The sequence below is a fragment of the Hylobates moloch genome, unplaced genomic scaffold, assembly GCF_009828535.3.
Source record: "Hylobates moloch isolate HMO894 unplaced genomic scaffold, HMol_V3 SCAFFOLD_3, whole genome shotgun sequence".
NCBI lineage: Eukaryota > Metazoa > Chordata > Mammalia > Primates > Hylobatidae > Hylobates > Hylobates moloch.
In genome coordinates this window covers 108688443-108711760 of record NW_026652278.1, presented here as the reverse complement: position 1 = coordinate 108711760, position 23318 = coordinate 108688443, and the positions used below count along the sequence as shown (strand labels likewise).

General features: G+C 34.2%; 1 pseudogene; it reads left to right on the top strand.

Annotated features, from left to right (window-relative positions):
- LOC116481063 (tetratricopeptide repeat protein 39C-like) overlaps positions 1–3661 on the top strand; it is a 54535-nt pseudogene extending 50874 nt beyond the window's left edge.
- The last annotated feature ends 19657 nt before the right edge of the window (positions 3662–23318 follow it).

Sequence of the window (23318 nt, the reverse complement as noted above, 5' to 3'; positions counted from 1 at the left end):
AATAAGAAAAATTTAAGTAAGGTCATTAAATAAGATACTAGTACTGTATCAATGCTGATACTACTATAGTTAAATATAATATTCATCTTTTTTCTTTACTTAAGAAAAAATATTGAACATAACAGGAAAGACTTAAAACACTGTAAGATGGTAACAGAAAATTCAACAGGTTTTTGACTTGTTTGCTACAGTATGTGGAGGTACTGATCTGAAAAATACAGAAATTCACCATTCTGAATTATCTTGTATTTTATTTCAAATCCATTTAATTAACCTTTCAAACATATGGTTTTAAATATCCATGTCTTATATAGAAAACTGCTTGAAACATTTCTGTTACTTGAATAATCATTATGTGTGTATGCATAAACCAGGAAAGGTCTAATTGCTATTTGCATGGATTATTTACAGCTAAGTGGCCCATGAAAAAAATGAGAGTCCATAAAAATGCTATTGTATGCTAAAACCAACCTGTCTTGCTCATTTTAATTGTGAATGAGAGTATCAGTTTATCGATTTTAGAAGCATAGGCTTATAAATGTTTCTCACAAACAAGAACAAAGGTTATAGAAGCAATCTGTCAACTAAATGCTTTAATAAACTTTCATACATAATGCTTTATTTCCCCCAGAAAACTGGTTTTTCTGTTTCCAAAAGGCGGATCACTAAGATGCCTCTTTTATTCTGTGTAACTAACTTATTATTTTAATTAATATAGTTGTAGTATGTATGTATGTATTTATGTATGTATGTTTGCATGTATTGAGACAGAGTCTTGCTCTGTCACCCAGGCTGGAGTTCAGTGGCACGATTTCAGCTGACTGCAACTTCCACCACCTGGGTTTAAATGATTCTCCTGCCTCAGCCTCATGAGTAGCTGGGACTACAGGAGCGCGCCACCACGCCTGGCTAATTTTTGTATTTTTAGTGGAGACGGGGATTCCCAATGTTTGACAGACTGATCTGGAACACCTGACGTCAGGTGATCCGCCCGCCTCGGCCTCCCAAAGTGCTGGGATTACAGGCCTGAGCCACCGTGCCTAGCCTGTTGTAGCATTTCAACAGATCTAACATGGTGACCGCCATGGAGTTGATTTGTTGTTGTTGTTGTTGTTGTTTTCAATCATTTGTATGGCATATATATTCAGGTCATTTAAAAATAGAAGTTTCTAGGTTGGTGAGCACATGAAGGTTCTGGAAGGGTGGCATGCCCTGAGAGGGCATGAAAGCTCTATGCCCCTTCCTGCATACCTTGCCCTGTGCATCTCTCCTATTTGACTGTTCCTGAGTTGTGTCCTTTATAATAAGTCATGACAAATCAAGTGTCTCAACTCGTTTTCATAATGCTTTGGAACTTGCAATACATCTGAGAGAAATTCAACATGTCTGTCTGTATGAAATTGGTTGGTGCCAAATGATAAAGCTGAATAAATAAAGCAAGGATAAATTTGATTCCTTAGAGAGGCTGAAAAAAATAAAGGGTTCAGACGGTCCCAGTGCTATCTGCCTGTTTAACTGCAGTTTGTCAGGAATCCACTGGTGATGTGGGAGGCACAGTTTGTCTTTAAAGAAGCTCACACACTCTTCAAAAGGAAAAACAACCAAATTGAACAGTTCTCTGTGAAAAAGTCAGAGGGAGTTTGGAAACAAACCTTAACCAAACTGCCCTGTGTGCTGGCATCTACCGAAGTGTTATACTTAAGCCCTTCCAAACTGTTCTGTTCCCAGCCTATAGAGGAATTAGTCAAATTTCACCAGTGAGTGGATAATTCATCTGTTGGATTAAAGTATTTGCTTCTTGGTGCCATACATAAATCTCTAGGAAACTCAGAAGATGTTGTTCAGTTATTTCAGCAAGCAATTAAAGATGAGTTGTGTCATCAGTATAACTTACATGTTCAACTGTATGCTTGCTGTGAACTTGGCTATTTTCTATTAGTGAAAGCAGAGACTAGAGAGAAGCAGAACTCTACTTTTTTTATTATTATTATACTTCAAGTTTTAGGGTACATGTGCACAATGTGCAGGTTTGTTACATATATATCCATGTGCCATGTTGATGTGCTGCACCCATTAACTGGTCATTTAGCATTAGGTGTATCTCCTAATGCTATCCCTCCCCCCTCCCCCCAACCCACAACAGGCCCGGTTGTGTGATGTTCCCCTTCCTGTGTCCATGTGTTTTCATTGTTCAATTCCCACCTGTGAGTGAGAACATGCGGTGTTTGGTTTTTTGTCCTTGCGATAGTTTACTGAGAATGATTATTTCCAGTTTCATCCATGTCCCTACAAAGGACATGAACTCATCATTTTTATGGCTGCATAGTATTCCATTGTGTATATGTGCCACATTTTCTTAATCCAGTCTATCGTTGTTGGACATTTGGGTAAGAACTCTACTTCTTAAGAAAAGTAGGATTGCTCTGGCTCCAACTTTGAAAACGGATTGCATTTCTACATCGATTCCAGTCTTTCTCAGAAAATTGGTTTCTCAGTGACAGATCTGATATTTCTGCTCTGTCACTCTCCACCCAGGTTCTGTTTTTTAAGATCAAAGCAGAGGACAAAGCTCTTGTAAAGATGAGCTTTTGTTCTGAAAATCACCTATGCCAAAGACACATTTTTCCAGTTAGGCTGACATATTAAATATCTCCTCTTTTAAATATATGACTAAAACATAATAATAATAATAATAATAATAATAATAATAATAATAATAATAACTACCTGGGAAGACAGTTAAATGAACTTGTTCATTTTAACTTTGTGATTTATTAATTTTAAAACAAAATTAAACTAAGTATTCAAAAATAAAATACAGAAGCGACTAATCTCAGTCATTATTGATCTCAGCATATTCACACTTAAAGAGAAGGGGGGGCAAGATAGCTATACATTCTTCTTTTTATTTTTGTGTTTGTTTGTTTCAATGATAAAAACAGATGAGTCTATTCTTCTAGATACCAGAAATTGTCATAGCACCATAAACTGTAAGTTATTGAAGTTCTTAATTAAACAGCTTTTACCTGTAACACACTCTAGTTGAGTCTCATTTTAATTTTCTTTATACTACCTTTCCTTTGAAATAGAAAGTAAATAATGTTCTCTTGGCAGCTGTTTTCCCTTATTAACTAATTATGATTATATTTATCCAATATTTATTGGACTTTTACCACACATAGAGTACTGTGGTAGGCTCTGACAATACAATAGTAAATGAGATATGTCCCCATCTCCATAGATGAATATATGGATTTCTAGAAATGGTAACTAAGTAAGCAGGATATCAGAATAAGAGACAAACAGAGGATAAAGTGAAAAGATAATTCTGAGAATACTTTTGAACTCTGCATTGTAGTTTTGTCCTTGTTTCATACAATATTCAGATATCCATGTTTATTTACTATTAAATGATGAAAAGAATAAACAATATGTGACTCATGTGAAGACAGATGCCAAGGGCAAAAAACCAACCAAACCAAACAAACCTGGAGTTATTTTATTATTATTTTTTTAAATTTCTGCTTTCACTGATTTTTTAATATAATTACAATGAAGGTATTATGCAGAGAAGAATATTCAAGAGAAAAAAGATGATAAATTTGAAATCAAGAGCCAACTTATTAGAAAGTTCAGTGCATTTGTTTTGATATTCAATTAAATGTCTAATTTGAATATTAGATTTTTTTAAAAAGCATGCCCATTATTGAAAGCTCAATCGAAATTAGCCAAATTCTTTAGAATCTTTAGAGATGCTTAACATAATATAATATTCCTATACTCAATGAGAATATTTCATAATTTTTGGCTTAAAAATTGAGCATAATCTATAGTCTAAAAATGTAATGAAAAGAAAGTAGGTAGAAGCTACCCACATTTGCAGTCTTAGTTGTGTCCTAGGCTCCTCTTGATGGGCATTGCTCGTATCTGTAGCATACAAATACTTTTACAATAGGTAGATCTGCTTCAGTAAGAATGTTATAATTTACGTAGTTTTTTTCTTCTCTGAGAAGATTAATTTAAAGTTTTTTTATTTGCAGAGGTCCAACCTCATGTAGTAAATTTTTCTTTTCACAATATTTCTCCAGCTATCCTCCTTTTTTCATTATCTTCAGATACATAGCTTTTCACCTAATCTAATTCAGAAATTGCAGTGTGTGGTCATTTCATATTTTCTGTCTTTCTTCTCTAATCCATGAAAACTAGCATCCAATTTAAATTCTTAAAACTTAAACCTGACACAAACACTTTCCTTATCTGAAATTATATAAAAGCAAACAAAAATCTCAAATTACCCCATTCCTTCCATAATTAAATGCGTTTTTCTCACATTGACAGTTCATGCTTCACCCACCAATTCTTATTTTGCATTCACTATCTGCTCCCAATACCTTTTCTGATAACCAAAATGTTTCACTGAACACCCGTAGTATTATTTAGCTTCAGTAATGGTATCAATAATGGCTAACATTGTCTCTTAGAGCTTTATATATACCAGGCATCTTCCAGAGTATAAAGTAAAATAAGGGTAACTTTCATAATATTAAGGTTCTGCAAATAGTAAGAGACAGTGCCTGGCTTTGAATCATTCTTCTCCATTACTATATCTTACCTTATTTTATAATTATTTATTCAGGTGAATTAATCTTCCTGTTCCTACTCCCCCATCTGATTGTTAGTTGTAACAAGTAGAGACTGGCTAACCATCTTCAAATCCCATGTCATCAATATTTGAATATTTATTGACTCAATAAGACTAACACAGCTGTATAAATATATACAACACAGGTGAAATAAAACCGCATGTGTAAATGTTTACACCAATACTAATAATTAGAATTAATTATGTTAATTAAATACTTCTTTGTGATGCAAAAGAGTGATTCTACCAGTGTCACTTAATTATCTTGATATTATTCTTTACAGTAAATTATCAAAATCTGAAGTTCCTAAATGTGTTTATTTATATTACAACAGATATGAATTAGTCTAATCAACCATAATTATAGTGAAAATTTGAGCATGCCAAAGAATATATGCAATAGTGTATTGAATGATTATTACAATAATGAGCAAACTAAACTCTATTCAACCAATTTTAAAAGTCACATTAGAACCTTAACAAATAATGCTTCTCTTGTTGAGAATTATAAGGAATAAGGCTTTCATTTATTTAAACTAGTCATTTTTGAGGAAAGTATTAAAAATAGCTATTACCTATGGACTTATAATGATTATAGTGTACAATTCTGAGTCCAAGAAATCAGACTAACATATTGTGTTTTCTTAGAAGTTGTGAATTAAATAAATTGTGTGGAAGAGCTCAGAGAGTGATGAGGTTATAACACTGGGGCTAATACCAAAGAGTATTCCAGACAATTTTTAAAAAATTATTATTATTTTAAGTTCTGGGGTACATGTGCAGGATGTGCAGATTTGTTACATAGGTAAACCTGTGCCATGGTGGTTTGCTGCACCTGTCAACCCATTACCTAGGTATTAACCCCAGCATGCATAAGCTATTTTCCCTAATGCTCCCCCCGCCATCACCAGCCATACCTCGACAGGCCCCAGTGTGTTGTTACCCTCCCCGTGTCCATGCGTTCTCATTGTTCAGCTCCCACTTATAAGTGAGAACATGCAGTGTTTGGTTTTCTGTTCCTGCTTTAGTTTGCTGAGGATAATGGCTTCCAGCTTCACCCATGTCCTTGCAACATTCTAAGAAAAAATTTGAGGTAATCTTTTACGTTTTCTTTTCAAATGCTCTAAGAATTCCAGTACAAAGGATCCAAACCTGAAGATACCTCAAGAAGTCTTTCATCTACTATCAGTTACAAAACCCGAATTTCCAAGATCTTTTTTTCAAATTTATCTTGACAAAAACACCATCCCTGGCATTCAACAAGGATGGTAGACGGTTAAATATACATTCAGTATTTTATCAGAACAACATAAATACCTTATTGCCTGTAGTTCTTTACTATAGTTCATTTTGATCTCTTACACTACCTGAGCTCTACCCTGCTCATTTTATCACTCTTTTTTTATGCATTTAAAATGAGATTTCTCCAATTACTAGGGATTTCTAATCTTTTTACATTATAAACTAATACTTATCTATCGACTTCAATAGGAAATACAAAGTTTGTCAATCTTAAGTGACTCTACCTCACCAATAAAACAGTTTTAGGGGAATCGTTATATATATCAATTTCCTTTTGGAAAATTAAGTTAGCATATTACACATGATGGTAACTTATACAGTAAGCAAAGTATGTACTTTTGAATAAACCAATATTTAAGGCATTTGACTATGCAACAACTTTTTTCTTGCGGTATATATAATAACATCTTATAAACCACTGCTTTATTAAATAAAATATGAGAGAGGCAGAGACAGAAGGTTATTCCCAAGGAACTATTCTCTACTTGTTTTAAAAAATTGGCATTTTCCTTTTGTCCATACTTACCAGCATGAAATAAATAAAAAAAAAAAGAGTATAATTCCAAGTTTCAATTACGTGGGAATGTGGCTATGATCTAATATCTCTCTGCTGCTGGTAAAAAAGAAGTGGCTAAAATTGATTTGTATATTTGTGTGATTAGCTTATAATAAGACAAATTTGCTAAATTATTACAAATATTAACAAAATCTTAAAAGACAATGGTATGTATAATTCTTTGTTCTTTACAAAATATTTTTGGAAATTTGATTCTACTCATATCTAATATTGATTATCATTGTAAAGTTTTCAGTTCATAGGGAATGTTTGCATCATTTATGGAAGTAAGTTTTGTGTTTTTCTGCATTTTAACCATTAAATATCATAGGGAAATTTTTATTTTTTTGATACGAAATTTTTTTTCCAGTGATATCTTTTATTAAACTTCAAACATTTTTCCTCAAATTTTAATTTTGAAATGCCTACTGGCCTGATTTCCCAGAGTGCTAATAATCTGAATAGTGAGCTCTTATTATTTGAAAAAATTGTGGCCTTTCAACCTCTACCTTTATCTTTATTTTATTTTAATTTTATTTATTTTTAAACTTTTATTTTAGGTTCAAGGGTACATATGCTGGATTTTATATAGGTAAAATTGTGTCATGGGAGTTTGTTGTACAGATCATTTAATTACCCAGATACCAAGCCTAGTACTGAATAGCTATTCTTTCTACTTCTCTCCCACTCCCACCCTCCAACCTGGGTAGGCCCCAGTGTTTGTTGTTGCCCTCTTTGTGTCGATGTGTTTCATCATTGAGCTCCCACTTACAAATGAGAATATGCAGTATTTGGTTTCCTGTTCCTGTGTTACTTTGCTACGGATAATGTCCTCTAGCTCCATGCATGTTCTTGCAAAAGACATGATCTTGTTTGTTATTATGGCTTCATAGTATTCAATGGTGTATATGTACCACATTTTCTTTGATCAGTCTGCCATTTATGGGCATTTATGTTGATTCCATGTCTTTGCTATTGTGAACAGTGATGCAGTGAACACACCCATGCATGTTTCTCTATGATAGAATAATTGATATTCTATGAGAGAATAATTGATATTCCTTACTGGGTATTACCCAGTAATTGGATAGCTGGCTTGAATGGTAGTTCTGTTTTTAGCTCTTTGAGGAATCACGACATTGCCTTCCACAATGGTTGAGCTAATTTATACTCCCACCAACATTGTATAAGTGTTACCTTTCTCTGCAATCTCACTAACATCTGTTTGTTTGTTTGTTTTGACTTTTCAGTAATAACCATTCTAAATGGTGTGAGATGGCATCTTACTGTGGTTTACATTTGCATTCCTCTAACAATTAGTAATATTGAGCCTTTTTTCATATTGGTCACATGTATGTCTTCTTTTGAAAAGTGTCCTGTTGTTTTCATTTGCCCACTTTTTAATTTTTTTTTTCTTGTAAATTGGTTTGAATTCCTTATGGATACTGGATATTGAACCTTTGTAAAATCTATAATTTGGAAATATATTCTCCCATCCTGTATGTTGTCTGTTTACTTCATTGATAGTTTCTTTTGCTGGGCAGAAGGGCTTTAGTGTAATTAGATACCATTTGTCAATTTTTGTTTTGTTCAGTCTTCTTCCAGTCTTTTCCCTCTATTATTTTCTTGAAATAAAATCATACTAAACATTATATTTCATATGTTGTTTTAGTTTATTTTGCATTTTATTTTATTATGCAGGCAATATCAGAACTGTAAAAAAGTGTGTAGTCTTTTTTTCCTTACAAACCAAATACTCACAAAGCCAATACCCAGATCAAGAAAAAGAATATTCACAGAATTCCAGATATCTCTGTTTCTCTCCTTCTAGACACTAATCCCCTACAAAAGTAAACACTAGCCAAACTCACTGTGCCGTAAATTAGATTTTCCTCTTTCTGACATTTATATAAACTGAATCACAAATTTTAATTTTGTTTAGTGGTTTCATCCATTCAACATTATGTTTGTGCAGTTTAACTTGGTGGTTGAAAGTAACCATGATGCATTTGTTTTCGCTGCAATTTATCCATTCTGTTTTTCACAGACCTTCAGGTTCTTTCCCCTTCTGAGTTATTACGACTAATACTGCTATTGATGGCCTATGTAGGGATTGTCATCGTATACATACGTAGAAATAGAAGAGCAGAGTCTGCAGGTTGTAGTGAAATGTATCCAGTATACATTTAATAGTATTCAATTCTATCATTAAAAATAACTAGAACATATATACGAAACAAAAAGAAACAAAACATAAGACAGTTGGATGAATCTAACTATACAGACAAGTAGCTTGTGAGATAAGTTACACATAAATTATGAAATAAATTTTAGTTGTCAACATAAAAAAGAAGGATGGAAGGACTAAGAAGGCATAGGGATATTCATTAAGTATATGAGGAACTTTGATACCCCAAATTACGCACATGAAACATTAAATATTCATGATACAGTAAATATGCAAGCCACATGAGTCATTCAATATTCACAGAGCTTTTAACCAGCCACCCATTAGTGACGCCCATCGTCATTCATTTGTCCTCTGCCATATAGTACCCGTAACTGTTTATCTGGCCAATTCCTAAGGCTCAGCTACAGGCATGCACCTTCCTGAGTGCCTTCAAAAGAACAAGAATATTATAGTTACAGACCCCTCTATCTGCTGACTTCCTTTTTTTATACCTTAACTCTGCTTCTTGTATCCCTGCCATCAGTAGGAAAACTTGATGAAGCATAAAGAGATAGGATACATGTACATTGCATAAAACAAGACTCAGGTAGCTTGGTCATTCTACTCTGCTTGCATGCTATCCTAAGTGTATAACCCTACCTTCTTCTCTTTCCCCTTGGTTCTTACAGTGTGTTTGAAATAAATTCGATAAACCATGAGATTCATTTATTTCAATTTTCTCAGTGAGTCTGTTCTGTAACTTTAGTAATACACTTGTATCAATTTTTCACACTTCCACAAGGATAGAATGCAATTATATAGGCATTCCAATTAAATTATAAGAGGATGAATTCGTGCCCTAAAAAATATTCTCTAAAATGAAAGCAATATCCAAGATGAAGAAATCTAATTTAGAAGGACTATCAAACAACACACCCACAGTTTATATTAAGAAGTTGAATATTCAGACCCAAACTCAATTTAGATTTAATAAGCCTCCCAAAAAAGGTCTTGAAATCTAAAAGAAAAAGCCCAAGTCTAAAAAAGATAACTTTGATATTGTTGGAAACTTTAACAAATGACAAATAACAGAATATGACAGAAAAAAGATAAAATATCAAATACCCAAGTATGAGGAAATGACCCCAGAAATTATTTTCAATAGAAAGAAACTCAAAGCCAAGGCAGATAGCTTAGACATTATATAATGATATCTTATAAAAGAATAGGGCAAAACATTAAGATACAGTAGCCCAGCTCTGGAAAACAGAATACATAAATTTGTATTTGCTTCTCTCTTCTCAGTCTCTACTCAGAGGATAACAAAGTGAACATTATGATCTGCTGATGTTTATTTACAAATCCTAAGAAATTGCTGGTGACCACTGAACTTTAAATTCAGGAACTAGGAACTACACCAGGTCAAAATTTCTATAAATGAATTAGAGTGTGTAACTAAAACTTAGGAAAAAGTAATGAATGGATAGAGCAAATTAGGAAACACTCTATTCAGAGCCACTCTTCTACAGGCTGCAGGCAGTAAACATTGGTGGCAACTGCACCATGCGATCTCCACTAGTGCACAGAGTGCACAGCTGTGGGTGCATGGCTGCCTCCACTTAGATTTCAAAAAATGTCCCAGACACCCTCAGGGCCCAGGCAGAGAGCTGCCACAGGGGCAGGGCCACTTTAGAGACCTCCCACTAGGGAAATGTCTAGTGGAGGTTTGGGAACAGGTCTACCCTCAAGACCTCCACCTATGTTAAACTCCAGCCAAGGAGAGCCATAGACTTCGTGTCACCACTGTGCCTGGGACCACTGGAACCACACCTGGGACAGTTGAGTATTGGTGTGCCAGAAAGCAGGGAGCAGAGATTTGTGGTGGTACAGGAAAGGGAGGAGAGTGTGGAGGCCAGTAGGGGCCTCGGGTCTCTCCTGATATTTTTCTGTCCCCCAGGCCTTGGAACTCTAGACCTATGATAGAAGTGACAGACCTGATGATCTCCAAAATGCGTTTAAGGTCGTTCCTCCATTGTCTTGATGAATAGCACCTAGCTGTCTTCATCCATAGGAAGGACTGCTTGTCCATGCCCTTGGTGTAATCTTGTAAAACGGCTTTCTCATTCTTTGCAACATGGGGAGACTGTGGTTTTTCCAAATCTTTCAGTTCTGCTTCCTTTTTATCAATTTCATATTTACATTTTTTTCTCTCATCTAGTATTTTATTTTAAGTAGTCAAGTGAAGCCAAGCTGCTCCTTCAACATTTTGCTTAGAAATTCTTTTGTCAAATACCCCATTTCATCTCTCACAAGTTTCACCTTCCACAAAACACTAGGACATGAACACAATTCAGCCTAGTTCTTTGCCACTTTATAACAAGGATTACCTTTCCTACAATTTTCAATAACTTGCTACTTACTTTTTATCTGAGCTTCATCAGAATGGAAACACTGTTCATATTTCTATCAACATTCTCTTCACACTATCTTAGAAAACATCTTCTAAGAAGACTGAGGCTTTCTCTCTAACTTTTGTCTTCTTCTGAGCCCTCACCAGAATTACTCCTAATGCTCCCCCATTTATGGCAGTGTGGGCTTTTTCCTAGCGTGTACTTCCAAAGTCTATCCATTACGCAGTTTCAAAGTCCCTTCCATATTTTTAGGTATTTGTTCCAGCATCAGCCTCACTTCTGGTAGCAATTTCTTTCTTAGATTATTCAGGCTGCTTTAACAAAATACCTTGGATTGGATAATTTATAAACTGCAGAGATTAATTGTTCATAGTTCTGGAGGCTGGAAAGGCAAAGATCAAGGTGCCAGCAGATTCAATGTCTGGTGAAGGCTCACTCTCTTCCTCACAGATGGTACCTTCTTGCTGTGTCTTCACATAGTAGAAGGGGCAAACAAGTTCCCTTGGGTGGGCCTCTTTTATAAGGCACTGATCCCATCTACCTCATGACCTGATCACCTCCCAAAGGTCTCACACTATTCCACTGAGGATTAGACATCACATATGAATTCTGGGAGAATGAAAACATTCAGAGCACAGCAAATAGTGTATCAAATTAGTATTCCCAAAACCTGAATCAAATATTACATAAAAGAGGTAGCAGTGAAATAGATACTTTAATAAAATGTGGTTATACATTTAAAATATATAACCCTAATATCCTTTCCATAATATATAAATAATTTTAATTACTCTAATTTCTAATTTCACAATGCATGCAATCTCAAGAGCTAACTCCTTTAAAAATCAAGTGAATTATTTTAGATTAACACATAAATAAAGCTTAGATCCACATATCTGTTGGCAAATGAATAAAACATCTTAAGACATTTTAATATGCCAATTACCAGGCTTTACAGTACTGCATATCTACTCTCAAGTAGCTGTCAAGCTATAATTTTTTTTCTGGTTTTGGTTAATATTTTTCATCTACATTTCTCTAACTTTTACAATACAGATTTTAAAAAGTTAAGCAGAGTGAAGAATAATGTCAATAATAATAATTATAGTGTCTAGTACTTTTCATAACTTGGCTATAAAAGCATTTTCATATGCATCATCTCATTGGATTATCACCAAAAATAAATATTATTATCATAGATATACAAAGAAGTGAGGCAAATACAATTTTATGATTACATGAAACTAATAAAGCCATTAAATTGCAGAGCTGGAAATTTCTTCAAGATATTTTAACTTCAATTGAAAAGCTATTTTCCACAGTTCACCTACTTCATAGGGAAAAATGAGAAGAATCCCACTCATAGTAATATTTGTCACTGTAGTGATATAAAATTTGTTATAGAATTAAAAGTTGTTAGAACTTTTATATTATTTATTGCTTTCTGAAATATTTTTATTCATATGCCCTGTGAACTTCTTCCTTCTAAGTTACAATAGTTTATAATTCTTTTCAAAATCACTTTTTATTTATAGAATTCCCTGTTTCTTCAAGTACATTATCTTTTCAGAACTAAATCATGTAACCAATATTATAATAACTAATCCATACAGTAAATTATTAATGTTATTATTTTTGTTAATTTGTACTTATGCTTCATTCCTTGTAGGCTTTCTTCCTTCATTTTTTGAAGGAATATGTAGTGAAAAATTTCTGCTTATTGTCCCAATAATTTAATTCTCCTTCCTTCCTTCCTTCCTTCCTTCCTTCCTTCCTTCCTTATTTCCTTCCTTCCTTCCTTCCCTCCTTCCCTCCCTCCTTCCCTCCTCCATTCCTTCCTTCTTTCCTTCCTTCCTTCCTTCCTTCCTTCCTTCCTTCCTTCCTTCCTTCCTTCCTTCCCTCCTTCCTTTTATAACTTATTTCTCTAACAGATGCATGCCTGACTGGTATTTTTTTCATTCTCTATTCCTTATAAATCATTCTCCAGTTTCTTACTTACTAAAATTCTAAAGCCCTCACTTCATCTTAGAACTTGGGTAACTACTTGTTAAAACTTTCCCTAGACTGACATTCAGAATCTGCAAAACTCTGAACGAGCCTTTACTATTTAATCTTATGTGCACACCATAATACTTCTGTTTAAGTCTTAAGGCACCATATGTTCACTTAACCCTACATGTGTTATGCTTAAGCTCCACAGCAGGTGTTTATACATTACTGTCCTCTTAACTAAGCACATCACATCCATATTTCGGATAAAGTTGGTGAAACTTTCAATAATTGTCCCAGCCATCTTTTATTTTGCCTACTCTCAACCCCTGAAACAATTGTTTTGAAACGTAAATCACCTGATCCCTTCATGGTTACCTAGCTTCTGTGTGTGGATTTTATATAATTCAAAATTGCATTACAACAACAGTAATATGTCTTATGAGTCTTGTTTATATGAGATGTGTCATTTAATTTAAAAAGAGATCATCTGCACCAGTCAACTAGGATTTGTTTTAAAAATAAGTATGCCTAGCTTTTTCCTACTTTCAATCTACTGATTTAGAGTTTTTGGGTTATCTTGACTGACTAGAAATCTACATTTTTAACATGTGTACTCAGGTGATTTTTACACACATTGAGTTGTGAGGACTACTGGTATTATGGAGAATGATGTTGGAATTAACAACTGTGAAGACTTTACTTCTCTGTAAGCTTGAGTTTTTTCTACTGTGTAAAACATATATAATAGCTATTGCACTGGTTGGGTGTGATAAATGTGTGTAGGCTAACATAAAGCTCCTACACACAACAAGTTCTCAAAAGGTTTTTTTTTTTTTTTTTTTTTTTTTTTTTTTTGAGATGGAGTCTCACTCTGTCGCCAGGCTGGAGTGCAGTGGCGCAATCTCGGCTCACTACAACCTCCACCTGCTGGGTTCAAGTGATTCTCATGCCTCAGCCTCCCGAGTAGCTGGGATTACAGGCATGTGCCACCACACCTAGCTAATTTTTGTATTTTTAGTATAGAGGGGGTTTCACCATGTTGGGCAGGATGGTCTCATTCTCCTGACCTCGTGATGCGCCCACCTCGGCCTCCCAAAATGCTGGGATTACAGGCTTGAGCCACCGTGCCCAGTCGGCATTTGGTCATTTGTATATTTAACTAGGAGAATACTGCCAAAATTCATCCGCTACTTATATAAACTTTTCATACAAAAAGACCAACCATTTTATTTGAAAAGTCTTGATGGAAATACATAATTTTTATTACATTTATATCCAAGTGTTATAGATTGAACTGTGCCCTGCAAAATGATACATTGAAGTCAGGACTCACAGTAACCCAGAACATGACCTTGATAAAAAATTGTGTCATTATAGGTATAGCTAGTTAAAATGAAGTCATATTGAGCTAGGTTAGATCTTTAAATTAGTATATCTGATGTCCTTATAAGAGAGGAGAAAGTCCAGTGAAAAGCCAGATACAAGAGAGATATGAGGGCACACAGGGAGAAAATAGTTATGTAACAATTGTGGCAGAGGTTGGAACATTGTTGCCATAGCCAAGGAATGCCTGGAGCTCGCAGAAGCTGGATAAGCTAAAAAAGAATCTTCCTTTACAGGTTTCTGAGGGAAAATGGCTCTGCCAAAATTTTGGTTCTTCTAGAATCAAGACTTTTAGCCTCTAGAACTGTAGAGAACTAATCTCTGTAGTTTTAGTCCACCCAGTTTATAGTACTTTGTTATGGAAGCCCAAGGAAAATAATACACTAGGAATAGGGAGATAGGTTTTATTCAAGTGATTTTTTTCATTCTTCCTTATTTTCTGTATTTAATTTTTTAAAATTTGTGTCAATGTATTAAATACTTAACATTTTAAATTTTAATTTTTATTACTGTACATTGTTTTCATAATAATCATTCTAATTTTATACTTCAAAATTTTATCAATGAGATATATTTGGACCATATCTTAGAACATATTATCATTCATCTATGACACAACAGAATGTGAAGTCACGAGAAAATTTGGTCTTACAATTGAAAAAAAATCGTCATTTTCCAGTTCGAAATTCAATAGAAAAATCATGTTTCTGTTATAAAAGATTCTCCAATTTACTCTCTTAAAAACTTTGTTTTCCCCTTTTAAGCTATGTCCTGCAATTTTCCTTTGAATCATCATGAAGCACATAATGTAATATTGGTTTGTTCTTTGCCACTTTAAAAAAATGTATTTGTGTTAAATGAGTTTTATTGGCAGTGATAGATGGGAGGATTTTGATCAGGAAAACATCATTGAGAAAGCAAAATTTTCTGAACCATTTCTTATTTTTTGTAGAAAACATTACTCTATAACACTGGCCTAATTCAATACATGTTGAATGAAGACATGGAACAATTAATTAATTAACAGATTAATTAACTGGTTAACATGTGAAAGGGAATAGGAAGGGAAATGCATCAAGGACAAGGTTGGTTTAAGAGTTTAGAACGATAGGAAGGAGGATGCATATTGTGAAAGCTATGAGGAGACCATTTTAATTATAGAGACTATATTGAAGGTGAGAATGATTACACAAATTCAAGTATTAAGAGAAAGTTAGCATCTGGACATGAATAAAAAATGATTTAAAACTATAAGCAGCATGTTTAATTTATTAAGCCTTACTGGGTGCAAATGTTATATTGCAATTCTATTGGCCTTACAAAAACAATTGTAAGATAATGCCTCCAAATTAGTTACAATTTCAAGAATAATATGGCCAACTGAAAAAATAAGCAAAGGAAGGAAGTAATATAACCCTTGCAATACTGCACAGTGAAATAGAAAAGGTGAACTGTCTGCCAGAGTCAAATGGGGAGCTAAAATAACAGAGGAATGTTCTACAGAAAAGGCACAGGATTTGGTAAGAGATTGCTTAAGGACTGTTTTAAGCCATGGGCTATCTGTCTCCAGAATCCTGGTAACATAAAATACTTGACAATAGAATGTAAACAGTTTACTGTTTGGAGCTTGAGAAGAGCAAATGACTGTAACTCTTTGGGAGGAGGGAGACAGGAAAAGCAAGCAATAATATCTATTCATATTCCTAGGCAGTCTTGCTGTTTCTGAAATACTGAGAAAAATGTAGAAGGGGTACAATATGTTCATAAAATATATATTTATTAATTATACCACCACAAAAGAGAAAGTAGTGATGCATCTTTTACCCCAATCATGAAAAAAAAAAACAAGAATATCTGTTGCAAGGGCACCATCTGCTGGAAGATCAGTAAACAAACATAAAGCAGCTCAGAGGACAGTCATCTGTTCACAAAATTATAATGTCAATGTCCTCCATCTAATCGAAACTGCAGGCTATTAAAATATATATGTAAATGTTTAATGATCCTCTGAGGAAGAAATAATAACAAGACAGCTCATTGCAAGATGAGAAAGTATAATAAAATCTATGAAGTAATTAGATTGAGTCTCTTGTTAGATACTTTAGTTGCAATTTGCTTTCCGAAGAATGATATTTTTACACAAAATAAACATACATACTAACACAACTGACTATAATATTGTATCTAATTGTATCTCAACAAATATGTTTGACAGTCTATACAAACTTTGGTAATTAAATTTCTATTTTGTGGTACTAAATGGGATGTATACTCTTTCATAACAGATTTTACACGTATTTTCTTTGATTATATACATACATAGAGAGACAGAGAGAAGAGCGATTTTTAAAAAAAATGTAATCAGACACAGGATTATATTTCTAGATTTTCATAATTTTATCTCATAAGGTTTTGCAAGCTCTCATTTTTTATTTCTTTCACAGCCTTGCTGACACCCATACATCTACATTTTGTTTCCTCCTTATATCCAGAATTGAACTATTCAAGGATAATTTTTCCTATAATATTGGCTTTTCAGTGTTTAGATATGCTTCTCCCACCTGTAGTTAAAATAATGGTTCCACTTCCTGTTTTCAACCCTCTGAAATCTTCACTTTTTATTTCCAGATGTGGGTAGTCTTTCCTCCCATGCAAGCCCTTATGTGTCCCTCCTATCACACTCTCTTTCATCTACCACACACTTTACATTCTGACCTACAAAAAAGGAAGGAAATCGTTCATCAGAATTTCCCTTGAGTATAAGAAATATTGTATTTATTTATTTGCTTAATTTATTTGTTTTTGAGACAGGATTTTGCTCTGTTCCCCAGGCTGTGCAATCCAGGTTGTGCGGTGGCATGATCACAGCTCATTGCAGCCTCAGCACAGCTCATTGCAGCCTCAGCCTCATGGGATCAAACGATCCTCCACCACAGCCTCCCAAGTAGCTGGGACCAAATGCAGTGCCACATGATTAGATATGTTTTTTTTTTCTTTTTCTTCTTTTTTTTTTTTAAAGAGACAAAGTCTCCCTATGTTGCACAGGCTACTTTTGAACTGCTGAGCTCAAGGAATCCTCCTGCCTCAGCTTCCTAAATTGCTGGGATTACAGGTGTGAGCCACCACACCTAGCCATTTTGTGTTTAGAACAAATATTCAATAAGTTCAGTATTTTGGAGGTGAAGGCACAGATAATATGCACCACTAAACATTATTAAAAATGTGCTTTCTATAACAGGTGGACACTGTTGTCTATATGATTATTTGTTTTTGCTGACCAACAATATGAGACTTTGGATATGCATTATAAGAAACAATAGCAGAGTTAAACTTATTTTTTTTAATTATTTCTTTTTAGAAATAGGATCTCACTCTGTTGCCCAGGCTGGAGTGCAGTGGCATAATCACAGCTCACTGCAGCTTCAAACGCCTGGGCTCAAGCAGTCCTCCCACCTCAGCCTCCCAAGTGGCTGTGACTACAGGCGTGTTCCACCATGCCCAGTTGAGCTCAACTTATTTTTAACATACAGCAGAGCAAAGCCTGTCCTAGACGCTCTATGACCATGAAGGGATTTTGGAAAAGATAAATAACTACTACTAATTTTGGAATTTATCTGCTGTAGAGAGAACTATATTAAAACAAACAAACAAACAAACAAAAAACACCTCCTTTGTCTTTGCTATGTAATCTTTTTTTTTATGCAGTGGTGTGATCTCAATTCAAGTCCACCTCCGATGCCTTCTCCTGCCTCAGCCTCCTAGTGGGAAGGGCCTGCCACCAGCGACGGGGTTTCACTATGTTAGCCAGGATGGTCTCGATCTCCTGACTTCATGAACTGCCCACCTCGGCCTCCCAAAGTGCTGGGATTACAGTCGTTTGCTATGTAATCTTATGATGAAAAATCTAAATTGCTCAGCAAACATTTTATATGATGATATTATATGGAAGACTCAAAAAAAGTGCTATTTCTACACCAAGGTTAGTATAGGTCATAAAGATAGAAAATAATATGCTCTAATAGGCCTTGTCCTGATTGCTAAACAGTAAACACTTGGTGAGTTCACAATATAAAGTGAGAGTCTCAAAGACACATTCCCTAACCTACATCAAATAGTTTAATTTTATTTAATCCTCTTTTCTGAATACAGCCTTTTCTGAAGTTAATGAATTGGTTTTACTTCATGAAAATAGAATTGTGTAACCAACACCATGTTGAAAATGTAAAAATCTACTTATCATCCACACACACCTACAAAAACACACATTTTATGCTTAATTATTAATTTTCATTACTTTAAAAAATGTTCAGTTTTTGTTCCACTAAATACTGACATGCCTCACCCATTGGTAGAATTCAATCATTCATTCATTTAAAAAAATATTGAGCATTGCCAGCTCAGTAGACACTGAGTTGACTTGATTATACTGGATGAGCATTAATACATACACAAGTTCTAAAAAATTTGCTGATAAATGTAATTATAATTAATGCCAGAAAGGAAAACAATAAAAGGTTCTCTGAGAGTAGAAAGTCACACAAAACTTATGGATGGGATGAGTAGGTTCTTCCTAAATTTCATCTTAAAGAAGAGAAACTTGAAGGGAGGCTAAAAGATTGATATGGAAGATCATTTGCAAAAAAGGCTGCAATGACTCCTCTAATCCCTTTGTATACATCTTTTTGTGCTATGACTTTGCCACTACTTCTATTGATGAGTGGGGTTGATTTCCATATCTTCCAAGTCTGGATTGGCATATGACTTGCTTTTGCCAATGGGGCAATAACAAAAATAGCCACAAGCAGAGATTTGAAAAGTGCTTACAGGAGAAATGCCAGACGCTTACAAAACCATCTCATGAAAACTCACTCACTATCATGAGAACAGCATGTGGAAAACTGCTCCCAGGATCCAGTCACCTCCCTCCCTTGACGTGTGGAGATTACAATTCGAAATGAGATTTGTATGGAGTCATAGAGCCAAACCATATCACCCAGATATGCAAGTGAGTTAGTGGGAGATCATTCAGGCCCAGCTAAGACAATGCAAAACAAAACAACCTCTTAGCCCTTCCACAGAATCACAGAAACATGAGAAACAAAAATTTGTAGTTTTGTACTACTACGTTTGGGGCTATTTATTTAATAGTATCAGCTAACTGAAAAAAATTGTGCAGAAGCAAGAAAAACAGCACTAAATATTCTGAGCTGAAGGACTAGCATGCAGCAACTCTAAAGTCTAACTGGGGGTTTTCAATAATATAAAAAGTGCTGCATATAGCAATGGGGAAAGGATTCCCTATTTGATAAATGGTGCTTGGAGAATTGGCTAGCCATATGCAGAAAATTGAAATTGGACCTTTACCTTACACTTTATATAAAAATTAGCTCAAGATCAATTAAAGACTTAAATGTAAACCCAAAACTATAAAAACCCTAGAAGAAAATCTAGGCAATACCATTCAGGACATAGGCATGGGCAAAGATTTCATGACGAAACAAGGACCAATAAGGTTTGAGAGTTAAACAGAATTCTAGGTAATATTACTCCCAACTAGCCATTTATAAAAAAAATTAAGCTTATAGAAACTGGAATGAGAAATTTTTGCAATCTTAAATTGGGATGTGATAAGATTTGTCAGCTTTGCAGAATCAATTGACATGGAGAGGTCAAGATTAAAATGAAGGACAAAGGATGCTCTTGTATCAGTACAGGTGAAGCATAATTGCAGTTTGAAGGATGATAGCAGTGGCATGAGTGTATATACACTTTTAATCTCTTTCTTTCTTTCCCTTTGCTGAAGATATGAATATTTTTGAATAATCTTCAAAGTTGAAGAACATAACTAATCTGTTGTCACTGAAATACTATGGTATTTTCTATTGAACTAGTGGTGTTAAATTTTAGAATGATAGCATTCTGCCTTATTCCAGTAGTTATAGAGTTGTTTGCAAGTAACCTGACAGTTTTCAATTATTTTACTTTAATGTACCTATTTGTCAAAACTCTCCCCTATAATAGATCTGCTTCCCTCTGCACAAGGTGTGAAATGGTCTGGAGATCAGAATGTACAACCAAGTAAAAAGCCTGCTGACAAAAGAGCATAGTGCTAGGGAATGAGATAAGCTTTTTGAGATCTCTGCACTTTTAGTCTCACAGAAAAAGAGTGAACCTACTCATACACCCAATACATTGCTGCTACAATCAGCATTTTGGAAAGCTATTGCACAAAAGCCATCTATAATCAAGGAACTCATACAGACCCAAGGCCCCTTGAAAAGATCTAGAATCAAGGCCAAGCAATAATACACAACATACATTACAGTCACACCGTGAAAAGGAAAAAATATAATCCTATTGAAATGAGAGCAAAATCAAAAATAAGAAGTGACAGCTTCTCCAGATGAGAAGGAATCAGTACAAGAACTATATCAGCACTCACACACGCACACAAAACAGTGTTTTGACATCCTACAGGATCACAACAGCTCCTTAGCAATAGATCCTAACCAAAGTGAAAATTCTGAAACGACAGATAAATAATTCAAAATACAGATTGTAAGGAAGTTCAACGAGATCCAAGAGAAAGTTGAAAACAAACACACACACAAAACAAAACAAAAAAAACTCATAATATGAATACAATATTTACTAAATAGATATTTGTTTAAAAAACCACAACTTCTGGGAAAGAAAAATTCATTGAGTAAATTAACAAAAAATAGTTGCAAACTTTAACAATACCAAGGAGAAGAAAGAATATCAGAGCTTGAAGACTGGTCCTTTGAATTAACCCAGTCAGATTATATATATATATATATGTATATATATATGAATTAAGAACTGAACACAAACTTCAAGAAGTATAGAATTGTGTAAAGTGACCAAACCTAAAAGTTATAATCGCTTCTAATGGAGAAAAAGAAAAATTAAAAAGCTTTGAAAATGTATTTGATGGAACAATTCAGGAAAATATCCCAGGTCTAGATAGAGAATTAGAGAGAGAAAAGCAGCACAGAGAATGCCTGACAGGTACTCTGAAGAGAAAACTCAGCAAGGCATATAGTCAGACTATCCAAAGTAAACATAAAGGAAAAAATCTTTAAGCAGCAAAAGAGAACCATCTAATTACTTATAAAGGAAATCTCCTCAGACTAAAAGTGGACTTCTCAGCAGAAACCTTACAAACCATTAGAAAATGAGGGCCTATTTTCAGTCTACTTAAAGAAAAAAATAAATGCCAACTGAGAATTTTATATCTTGCTAAACTAAGCCTAATAAATAAAGGAGAAATAAAGTATCTCCCAGACAAGCCAAAACTAAGGGAATTCACCACCAAGAAATGATCAAAGGAGTTCTAAACATGAAAATGAAAGGAAGATACTTGTCATCATAAAAGCGCATGAAAGTACAAAGCTCCTATAAATAAATTACACAATTAAGACTACAAAGCAACAGGTAATAATTAACATTATGACAGAAACAAAAGCTTCACATATCAATATTAACCTTGAGCATAAATAGCCTAAGTAGTCCACTTAAATGATATAAATTGCCAAATTGGATTTTAAACACAAGATCCAACCATTTGTGGCCTACAAGAAACTTTACTAATTAGTAAAGATTCTTAAGATAAAGAGGTAGAAAAAGATATACCACACAAATTTTTTTTAAAAAGCAGGATTAGCTATACATATATCAGATAAATCATACTTTAAATCATCAGTGAAAAAAGACAAAGAAGGTCACTGTAAAATAATAGAGGATTCAATTCAAGAAGATACAATAACCATAAGTATATATGTAACCAACACTAGCACACAAAGATTCATAAAATAATACTACTAGACCTAAGAAAAGAGACAGACAACAGTAAAATAATATTGGGGAACTTCAACACCCCACTGACAGCACTAGAAAGATCATCATCACTGAAAATCAACAAAGAAACCCTGGAATTAAATTGGACTCTAAGACAAATGGACCTAAGAGGCATTTACATCATATAATGTATATTCTGTGATTGTTTTTCTACCCAACAATCATACAATATACGTTTTTCTCATCTGTGCATGGAGCATTCTTTGAAATAGACCATATTCTTGGAGATAAAGCATGCCTTATTATATTTAAAACAATTGAAAATATACCAAGCATCTTCTCTAACCACAGTGGAATAAAATTAGAAATTAATACCCAGAGGAACTCTCAAACAAATATATGGAAATCAAACAACTTACTCTTGAATGATCTTTGGGTAAACAATAAAATTAAGGCGGTAATAATTTTAAAAAAAGAATCAAATGAGAATAGAGACACAACATAAAAAAATACTCTGGGATAAAAAAAAGTAGTGCTAATAGAAAAGTTTGTAATATTAAATGCCTCTATCAGAAAGCTAGAAAAATCTATAATTAAAAAACACATGTTGCACCACAAGGAACTGGAAAAACAAGAATAAACCAAACCATTAAAAACAAAAACTTATGACCAACTCAATGGATGCAGAAAAAGCATTTAACAAATCCATCATACTTTCATTATCAAAACCCTCAACAAATTAAGCATCAAGGTACATCCCTCAAAATAATAAGAACCATATGAAACAAACCCACAGCCAACATTATCCTGAATGGGGAAAAGTTGAAAGCATTTCTCATAAGAACTTGAACAAGACAAGAATACCCACTCTCACCCTTCCTATGCAACACAGTACTAGAAGTCCTAGCCAGAGTAATCAAACAGAAGAAAGAATTAAAAAGCATCCAAATTGGAAAAGAGGAAGTCAGACTATATCTGCTCACTGATGGTGTGATCTTATACCTAGAAAACCCTAAAGACTCTTCCAAAAGACTCTTAGAC